The sequence below is a fragment of the Heterocephalus glaber genome, unplaced genomic scaffold (genome assembly GCF_053883595.1).
Source record: "Heterocephalus glaber isolate CG9 unplaced genomic scaffold, H.glaber_assembly_v1.0 deba00000331, whole genome shotgun sequence".
Classification (NCBI taxonomy): Eukaryota; Metazoa; Chordata; class Mammalia; order Rodentia; family Bathyergidae; genus Heterocephalus; species Heterocephalus glaber.
Window position 1 is genome coordinate 55,923,724 of NW_028258142.1, and position 9,680 is coordinate 55,933,403.

At 41.8% G+C, this 9,680-nt stretch overlaps 1 long non-coding RNA gene across 1 annotated transcript; it reads left to right on the forward strand.

Moving 5' to 3' along the window:
* Positions 1-8,779, forward strand: LOC110350823 (uncharacterized). The gene is made up of 3 exons (XR_002397709.2): positions 1-5,327; positions 5,468-5,680; positions 7,654-8,779. It is a non-coding gene; the product is annotated as an uncharacterized LOC110350823 (long non-coding RNA).
* Positions 8,780-9,680: the final 901 nt, after the last annotated feature.

Consider the following 9,680-nt stretch of genomic DNA (forward strand, 5'->3'; position numbering starts at 1 on the left):
TTCTTGTAAATAGTGGTGTTTTTAAAATTTTACTTTCCAATTATATATTGTTAGTGTACAGAAATGCAATTGATTTTTGTTTATTTTCATCATGAATCACATATTATTGCTTCTGTGCATGCCTGGTAATTTAAAAAAGTTGGATTGCAGATTGTCTTAGTCAATTTGGTCTGATTTAAAAAATGACCGTAGACTGAGTGTCTCGTAAACTGCAAATATTTACTTCTTATAGTTGTTGGAGACTATAAATTCAGGATCAAGATGCCAGCATGGTTGATTCTGGTGAGCCCCCTCTTGTGGCTATGGACTGCTCACCGCTCTCCATATGTTCACATGGCATAGGGTTGAAAGAGGAAAAGCAAACTCCCATATGTCTTTTTCTAAGGGGACCAGTCTCACTCATGAAGACCCTACCCCATGATGACCTGGGCACCTCGCCAAAGCCTCACCTCCAAATACTGCCATAGAGGGAATTAGGATTTGAGGATAAGAATTTCTTTGGAGGGGGAAGATACAAACATTCAGTCCCTAACATGCGCAATGTGACTGTTATCATGTTGGGCATTGGATAGTATTTTTGTATTCCTATACTTTTGAGATTGGTTCTGGAGTGCAAAGAAGTTATTTGAGACCAAATTGATCCCTTCAGAAAAAATTTTCACCAGCAATCCCTCAGACAAAGGTCTACTATCTTGAATCTATAAAGAACTTAAAAAAATCAGTCTTCCCAAATTTAAAGACCCAATCCAAAAATGGGCATCTGAAATGAACAGACATTTCTCACACAAAGAAGTAGAAATGGCAAATAAACATATGAAAAAATGTTCAACATCACTGGTCATCCGAGAGATGTAAATAAAAACACCGCTGAGATTCCACCTCATCCCAGAAAGAATGGCTGCTATCAAGAAATCAACTAATAAATAGAATTAATATGAAAAAATGAAAAAAAGGAAACAAAGTCTTTGTAAATAGGGAGGGATGGAGAGGCTGAAGGGAGGGCAGGGGAAGGGGGAAAAATAAGAACCAAGAGAGTATGTAAAGGTGCATATCTCCAGTGATGAATGTCATTATATTGTACACCTAAAATGTACCAATAAAAGGATATACAAAAAAAAAGAAATCAACTAATAACAAATGCTGGTGGGGCTGTGGGGAAAGAGGAACCCTGCTCCACTGCTGGTGGGAGTGCAGGCTGATGCAACCACTGTGGAAATCAGTATGGCGATACCTCAGAGAACTAGGACTGGAAGTCTCATTTGACCCAGCTATTCCCCTGCTGGGTATCTTCCCCAAAGAATTAAAAGAATCATACCACAGTGATATATGTGCACCCATGTTCATAGCAGCACAGTTTGTAATAGCTAAAACTTGGAAGCAGCCCAAATGCCCATCAACTGGAGACTGGATAAAGAAAATGTGGTTTTTTAAAAAATAAAATGGAGTACTACTCAGCCATAAAAAATGAGAAATTAGAGACACTTTATTGCTAAATGGATGCACATTGAGGCAATACTCTTAAATGAAACAAATAGGACACACATGTAAGTACTGAAGAGTTTTTCTAGTGTGAGAAACTGAAAGTGTAAATAAGGACTAAAAGGTATAACAGATAATGTGAAATAGGAAGAAAAGGGGCAAAGGGGAAGGGGAAGTGGGAGGGGTAGGGGAAAGGAAAGAAGGGAATGGGATTAATATGACAAAAGGAAAAAAATGGAAACAAAGTCTCTGTAAATAGGGAGGGCAGGGAAAGGGGGAAAAAATAAAAACCAAGAGAGATTATGTAAAGGTACAAATTTCCAATGATGAATATCATTATATTATACACCTAAAATGTACCAATAAAAGGATATAAAAAAAATTGATCCCTTCAGGTCTTGCTTTTGAGATGTGTTAGGTAAGTGGAGAGCAGTACTCAGTTCAGGCCCAATTATCCCCCGCTGCTAACCAAGGTCTCTTGAGCTCTAGCTGTGGCCTGTGAATGAGAGAGTTTCCTGTCTGGCTGGTGGAAAGAGATAGTATTCTTGGATGGGCTTGAACACCAGACGTACTGCCTTTCATTTTGAGTAGTTTTTTCCCCTGCCCCTAGGAGTGGCCTCGCCTTACTTACTGATGAGCATGAAGCTGAAGCCCCAAGGGGGATCCCCGTTTCTCTCCCTGAGCAGCACCCTCTCTGCAGCCTCCTGGCCTGGGAACTCTAGTCTCTCTAGACCCCGCCTCTCAGCTGCATCTCCTGGGCTCCTTGTCTGCAGGACTTTCCCTCACTGTGCTGTGAAAACTCTCACAGGCCTGATCCGGGCCATGGAAGACTCACTTCCTTTCCTTTTTCTCAGAGATCATTATTGCTTGGTACTTAGTTGCTTTCAAACTTTTGTTTCACATTTTCTATCTCAGGTATAATGGCAAATTTAATCCTTGCAACTCCATTTTGGTCAGACAAAACAAAAGTCTTAATTTTTAAAGTTTTGAGTCCCTGAACTTCTAGCACAAATGATTAGTTTTTGTCTCAGCTTTTCCAGTGCTGTTTTCCCAAACTTATCCTGTGATACAATATTTGGACTTTTTGTTTGACGGGTTTTTAGAACATGTTCCAATTTCTGTTGTGGTGTTTATTCTAGATGCTGTTAAAAAAGATAGTCATGTTAATTGGTAAAATATAGCTTTTAAAGGTAAGGTAACATTACTATTAAGTAATGTTATTTTAATAAGTATTCCTTGAGCTTTTACTGCAGCTAGGCCTTCTGCCAAGTTGCAGATATGGTGACGAATAAACATTGAATCTTTTTTTTGGCACTGGGGTTTGAACGTGGGTCCTCGCATTTGCACAGCAGGTGGCGAAACCGCTGAGCTAAATCCCTGGCCCATGAATAAACATTGAAAGAGTGGCTGAGTAAAGTGACAGAGTGGACAGTAAATGCAAAGGCCAGACACTGAGGGAAAACAAGGCATCTTGGGGAAAGAGTGACTAGATCTTCACGGGTCACCGTCTAGGAGAGACAGATGCTCCTGTAAGACACATCCCCAGAGTTTGAGCCCCACAGTGGTGGGATCTGCTGATCTTTATAACAAAGGCTGGTGCCTTCTGAGCTGTCATGATACTTGTTACCCATGGCTCCACATGTGTTTTCTCATTTCAGCATCGAAACAACCCAGTGAGGAGAAAGTACACATTGTTATCTCCTTTGTATACGGCAGAAACCCAAAACTTAGAGCAGCTAAGCCCAAAGTCATGCCATTGCCCTGGCTAAAGTGCAGACTCAGTTACACTCAGACTTTGACCACACATTCAATATCCACATTTCCCTACACGATAGTTAGTCGCACATTCATGGGCAGCAAATTATTGCCTTTGAAAAAAATGGCCTCATACTATGTGAAGTGAAAACCAAAGACTTTGCCCTCGAAGGCTCAGTCTGTAATCATGTTTTTCCTTTCTAGAACATCTTTTAGCAAAAGAGAATTTCTCATAAATATTTCTACTTTTATTCTAGTTTCCGTTTTTCTGTGTTAAAGCAAAAGTCACCTACCCTTGCTGTCACTGAGCAATTGCTCCTCTCGTCTTCTCGAGCTCTTTTGTCGGTGTAACCACCGGCCTTCTTCCCCTTTATAATTTTCCTGTTAGTGCCTTGCTTCTGCTCTGGAAAATGCTGGTCTGAGCTTTAGAGAACAGGAGCTTTTACAAGCCTCTAGAATTTGATTAGATGCTTGAATTTCACTTCAAGAATATAATTTTTCTCAAAAGACACCATCTCTTTTGCAATAATTTAAAAAAATTGAGTGACTATTATGTGCCAGGTACTCTTTTTTTTGGTACCGGGGATTGAACTCAGGTCCTTGTACTTGCGCAGCAGGTGGTGAAACCGCTGAGCTAAGAGTACCCAGCTGTGCCAGGTACTCTTAGTACAACAGTGAACAAAGCCAAATAATAACAATAATGCCCATACGACACTTACATACTAGTGTGTAGAGTATTGACTATAAATAAATAAATTAGACTAAATAAAAATTATGAAAAACAAAGAATAAAGCAGAATTTATTGCATATGGCAACTTCATATTATATACAATTATTTCATTGCAACAGATGGAAAATAAATCACTTGGGGCCTTTCCTCATTTCAGATTAGTTCAGGTGATCCAAAACAGGAAAAGTTAAGAAATTCGCTTTTGTTAAGGGTACACATCTTATGATATTCTTATTTACTTTGAAACGTCTTTTTCTTAAATTTCAAAAATCAATCTGAGACCCAGAATTTGCCTTATAAGTATATACTTGAAGATAAATTACCCGCAGACCATGTAACTTCGGATGTTTTGATACATCTGATAAGTAACTTGACTAGGATTAGTTTTCAAGTAGTAATTTGGTTGTGAGTAGTCAAATGTTTGACTTGCGTGTGTTCTCTTCTTGAAGGTTAGGATCAAGACTAGAAGCTGGTCATGGTAGTATGTGCTACCGTGCTGCTCTGGAAGCTGAGGATCCCTTGAGCTCAAGAGTTTGAGACTAGCTTGGGCAACGGAGAGAGACCCTAACTTTTTAGACTAGACAAATGCTGTGGTCTCAAGGTTTGCCCCTGCTTCATATGTCGAAATCCTACCCTTTAATGTGATGGCATTAGAAATGGGTCCTTTAGGAGGTGACTTGGTCTTGAGGGCAGTGTTCTCATGACTGGAACTAGTGCCCTTATAAAAGAGACCCCGGCAAGAAGATGCTGCTACAAACAAGAAAGCGGGTGTTTATGAGACACCAATTCTGCCTTAATCTTGGACATCCCAGCCTCCAGAACTGCGAGAAATAAATTTCTGCTATTATAAACTAGCCAGTCTGTGGTATTTTGCTATTGAAAGCCGAAAGGACTAAGACAGCAAACATAAGAGTTATAAACATGAATGTGTCTAACTGTATATTTTGTTTACTCGAAGGCTAAGTCTTTGGTTAAAGGGAGTCAATTTCAAGTGGTTACCTAAGGAAATTTGGTAAAAATTCCACTGAGGTGAGTACTGCTTCAGAAAACAACATAGCAAAGTATTCCCCACCTGGAAGTGAGGTTAGTGATTGATGGAGTTTATGTTTGGTAGTTTTCCTCCTCATCTTCTTATCTTCTATGCTCAGGGTCCACTATCTGTGTTCATAGACGAGGTGGGGTTTGGGGAAAAGGGGGATTTGTACCATTTTACCTTGCCCATCTGTGGCCAATGCTCAGTGAGACCATTTACAAATCTCTGCTCTGCAGGCGCTAAGAACTCCACCTGTAAGAACAATAATAGCTAACGCTTATGTGGTAGGAACCTGTCTACGTACTTGAATCATCACTTCATCCTATGAGGTAAGTAAACTATTATTATATCCATTTTATAAAGGGAAGGAGACTGAGTCATAGTCAGCTACTAAGTGGTAAAATTTGGAATTTTAGCCAGGCAGTCTGGCCATGGAGTACTACCTTGACTCTGCATTATTGCCTTTCAGATACGAAGCTAATAATTTGCCACTACTGCCCTTGAGGTGTCTTGTCCACCAGGAGAAATAGATGCAGCCGTTCATTCATTTGTTCCTTCCTTCAGTGATGATGAGCACTTGCTCTGTATCAAGAACTACCTACCCTCAGAGCTTGGTGGACATCTTGTCCCTATGGAACTTAACAATCTGTCATGAAATGTGGCAGATGCAAGATGGACACAGGTACAGAGTATTATGGGACCCCCAAATGGTCCTGGGTATTAGGGACAGCTTTCTGAAAGAAAGTAATATTTGGAGTTTCATTTCTAAAGATGAATCTCATCTCTCCTGTTTAAAATATCACAATTCCTCAGAGACCTAATGTTTTAAGTTGAATCCATTATTTTCCAACTGACTGACTAATTCTCTCTTGCTGAGCAGGTTCTGATGAGCAGTGGATGAGAAATGGACCTTCTTGGGGTTGGGTAGCTGAAGCATTGAAAGAGGTCTTGCTGGACAGGAGAGGGGAGGCAGAAGATTATAAAAGGCAGATTTTTTTCTTGTTTCCCAGTTTTCCATTTCTAAATCTTTCTCTAGCTGGTCCTTCAGGGGCCCAGTGCTTTCTGTCACTGTGATGAGATATCTGAGGTAAAAAACCAACTTAAAGGAGGAAAGGTTTATTTTGGCTCATGGTTTTAGAAGTGTCAGTCCATGGTCAGCTGGCTCCAAGGCAGAAACATCACAGTGGAGGAGCATGGTGGACAAAAGCTACTCAAGAGCCGAAAAGGGGCCAGGGACATGATAAAACTTTCAAAGCCATGTCCCAATGACCTGCTATATCCAAGTAGGCCTCACCTCCTAATAAACCCACTGAGCTATGAACTCATCAACAGATCAATGGATTAATCCATTGATGAGGTTGGGGCCCTCCTGATTCACTTTTATAAGCCCATCAGCTAGCTACATCACCTTTTGGGGGGACATTTTGGATAACAACCATTTCAGTTAACTTCTTAGTTCCTCTTGGAAAAAACCTACTAGTTTAAATTTATCCATTTTAAAGTCATTTTTAATATTGTGTTCTGGGTGGATGATCAGCCCTTTGAAATCAAATATCACAGACACCTATATATTCTAACAGTAAAAAAGGCAAAAGTTACTCAAGAAACCATTTGTCTGTGACTTCAAGACATCCATGGGTTGGGGCCTGAGGCTGCCACAGAAAAAATACTTCCTAAAGAGAGGGACTCCAACGTGGAGAGTCACACTGGCCACATGATGTGTGAGCTCTGTCTTTGAGAAAGGGTGGAAAGGGTAGTTTGCCCCCTGGCACAAAAAGACTGGTTTGTCTTGTGAAGCTTACATTCTTTATTGTCTCTTTGTAGACCATTATAGCATAGGAGCATTTGACAGCAGGTAGGTAGGTAGATAGGTAGTGCTTAAGTATAAAAAAGGAAAACAGAGCAAGGTAAAGGGAGATGGGTGGATGAAGTGCAATTTTCGATGGTGTAGTCAAGGAGAGCAGTTTCTGAGATGGTGACCTTTAAGCAAGGCTGCATGAGAGGGCAAGCAAGTAAATGGTGGTGGCCAGGATGTGCCGGAAGAGCCACCAGACAGAGGCCATGTGGTAGCCGCGAGGGTAGAGACTCTGCCATGCATTCGTAGGGGTTTGGGTCTCAGTATTAAAGTGCCAATCCTGTAGCTTTCCCTGAGGAGAGGAACTGTTTTCTCTCAAAGGTGGAAGGTCTTAGCTAGTTACCATGACTGCTTTGCCTGTCACTACCCCTCAGTCGCCAGGGCTTGGGGAATGGGGGCACGGGACAGGCTGATTGCAATGAGGAGGGAAGGTTGGGAGCGGAAGCTTGCCTGGCCCAAAGATGCCACAGTTATGGGCCCCGGGGGAGCTGATGTCCCTGGGGCAGGAAGGGTTTCCAACACGGCAGAGATGGAGAGGAACCAAGCAGAGTTTCACACATCAAAATCTTACTCCGAACCAATTCCAGATGCTGGAACAAAGCCTTGTCCCTTCCCTCCCCCATGTCCTCCCTCCTCTTTGATGCAGAGAGTTATATAAATTCCCACTCTTAGCTCACCACTCTTTTATGGCTTGACTGGTCTATGCAGTACCTTGGAGTGAAGTTTTAATCTTTTTGGTTTTGGTACTGGGGTGGAGCTTGGGAGAGTTCTAGCACATCCCCACCCCTTTTTATTTTCAGACAGTTGTCCAGGCTGGCCTTGAACTCAACATCCTCCTGCCTCAGCATCCCGAGTAGCTGGGATGACAAGTGAGCATTTTCAAGCTTCTCCAGTGGAATTGGCCACTTGTCCTGCAGTCACCTGCTGTGGACACTGGAGGCTCACAAGCTCAAAGGCTGTACCCCTCCTGAGGATGGACACATGGGTGGGGATTTTATATGCTGCTTTACTTGTCATCTGATTCAACTAAAGCCTTCTGTCTCCTTTGAGATGGGTGTATGAAGTGCAGTTTTCCTTTCACACCCATACTTTTTAAAGATGCCCTGGATTGAGCCAAGGAGGAGGCCCGGTGCAGCTGGCAGGTGGCCTTGGGGATGGTGACATGGGCCAGCCTCCCTGCAGTAGCTCTTTCTACCAGATGCTGAACAGCTGTTCATCAGAGCAAACGCTGCAGACAGCTGCCCCTTGCCTTCTCAAGGAACCAATGACACAAGTTAGCAAAGCATTGGATTAGAGCCCAGGGAGTCTCTGCCTTGCTTGCTATTTATAGCAACATCTGTCCTAAGGCAGCTCTGTGTACAGGAGAGAATTTCTGAGCAGACTTGCTTCCAATAAATTTTCAATAGTAATTCTTATAAAAAGCATGACCTGTCCCTGTCCAGACTTGAGCAGGGCAATAGTAGTATTGAAAAACTGTGTCACAAAGAAGCTTGGAGGGGACCGGAGCCTGTTAGGTAGTATAAGACTCTTGCATGGTGTCTGCCACCAGATCAGCTGCCACATCTCAGAATCCATGCTGCCTTGTGACTCACTACCTAACTCCTGCATGTGGGCTGAAATTTGAAGATGGGAGGAAGGTAAATAATCAAACAGTTGTCATAGACATGCCCTTTGTTGGACTCATGAAGATCCCGGTGCTGAATACTTCTGAGGATAATGTTCTCCCTAATGCCAGGGATGACTAATATTTCTTAACAGTATCAGTTTTATCATCAGGCAATTTCAAAAGAGGTGAGCTCAGTTAAAATATTGTAGTTGGAAATAATGTTTCTTCAGGCTTCGAGTTCCTTCCAAAACATACACATCACGGTGACAATGTTTATTGAGAAATAATAATAAATCAATAAAATATGTCATGTAAAATGATCACAGTTTTTAAATGACTGGAATCCAAATATAACATTAATTATTCACTTGAAAAAGGTATAGGTTTTTAAACTAACTTGTAAATTTGCCTAGAAGCTTGGAGTTTTAAGGATCTTTGTGGCTCCCTGAATGAATTCCAGGATCATTGAAGGTGAAGTATGGGGGTGGGAAAACCAGAGACCCTCAAAGGTCAGTAGAAAGCCTATCCATGATTTGAGCTTGGGTACTCTTTTAAACAGCACCTGAGGATAGGACTTGGGTGTAGGCAAATGTAATACTGGAAAGTAGGAGTTAGAGAGTGGAGAGAGATAGGGAAGGGGAAAAAGCCAATGTAAGTGCATATTTAGTACCAGTACCCTTGAGCATATTAATTAATCATTTGCTGCTGTAACAAATGAAAATAAATGTAGCAACTTAACACAACATTGACAAAATTAGCACCTTTCAGTTCTGTAGGTCAGAAGTCCAAGGTAGGTCTCACTGAGCCGAAATCAAGATCCTAAAGGGGAAAGGATCCTTTCTTTCTCTTTCCCAGTTTCTAGAAGATACTTGCATTCCTTGGCTTGTGTCCCTTCTTCCATCTTCAAAGCCAACAATATTACATCCATCAGACCCTTTTTCTGTTATCATGGGTCTTTCTGTCCACATCTGAGAGAAAGTCTCTGTTTTGAAGGACCCATGTGAGTAGACTGGGCCCACATTGATAACCCCGAATAAGCTCCCCAAGTCAAGGTTTGGAATTCAATCACATTTGAAAGATTTCCTTTGCCAGGAAAGAACATATTCACAGGTTCTGGGGTTAGGACATGGGCATCTTTGGGGGGCCGTTTTCTGCCTACTAGGCACTGGGTCACTGGAGTTCTCTTCCAATACAGTGGTGAACAACATATGGAGCCCTAGA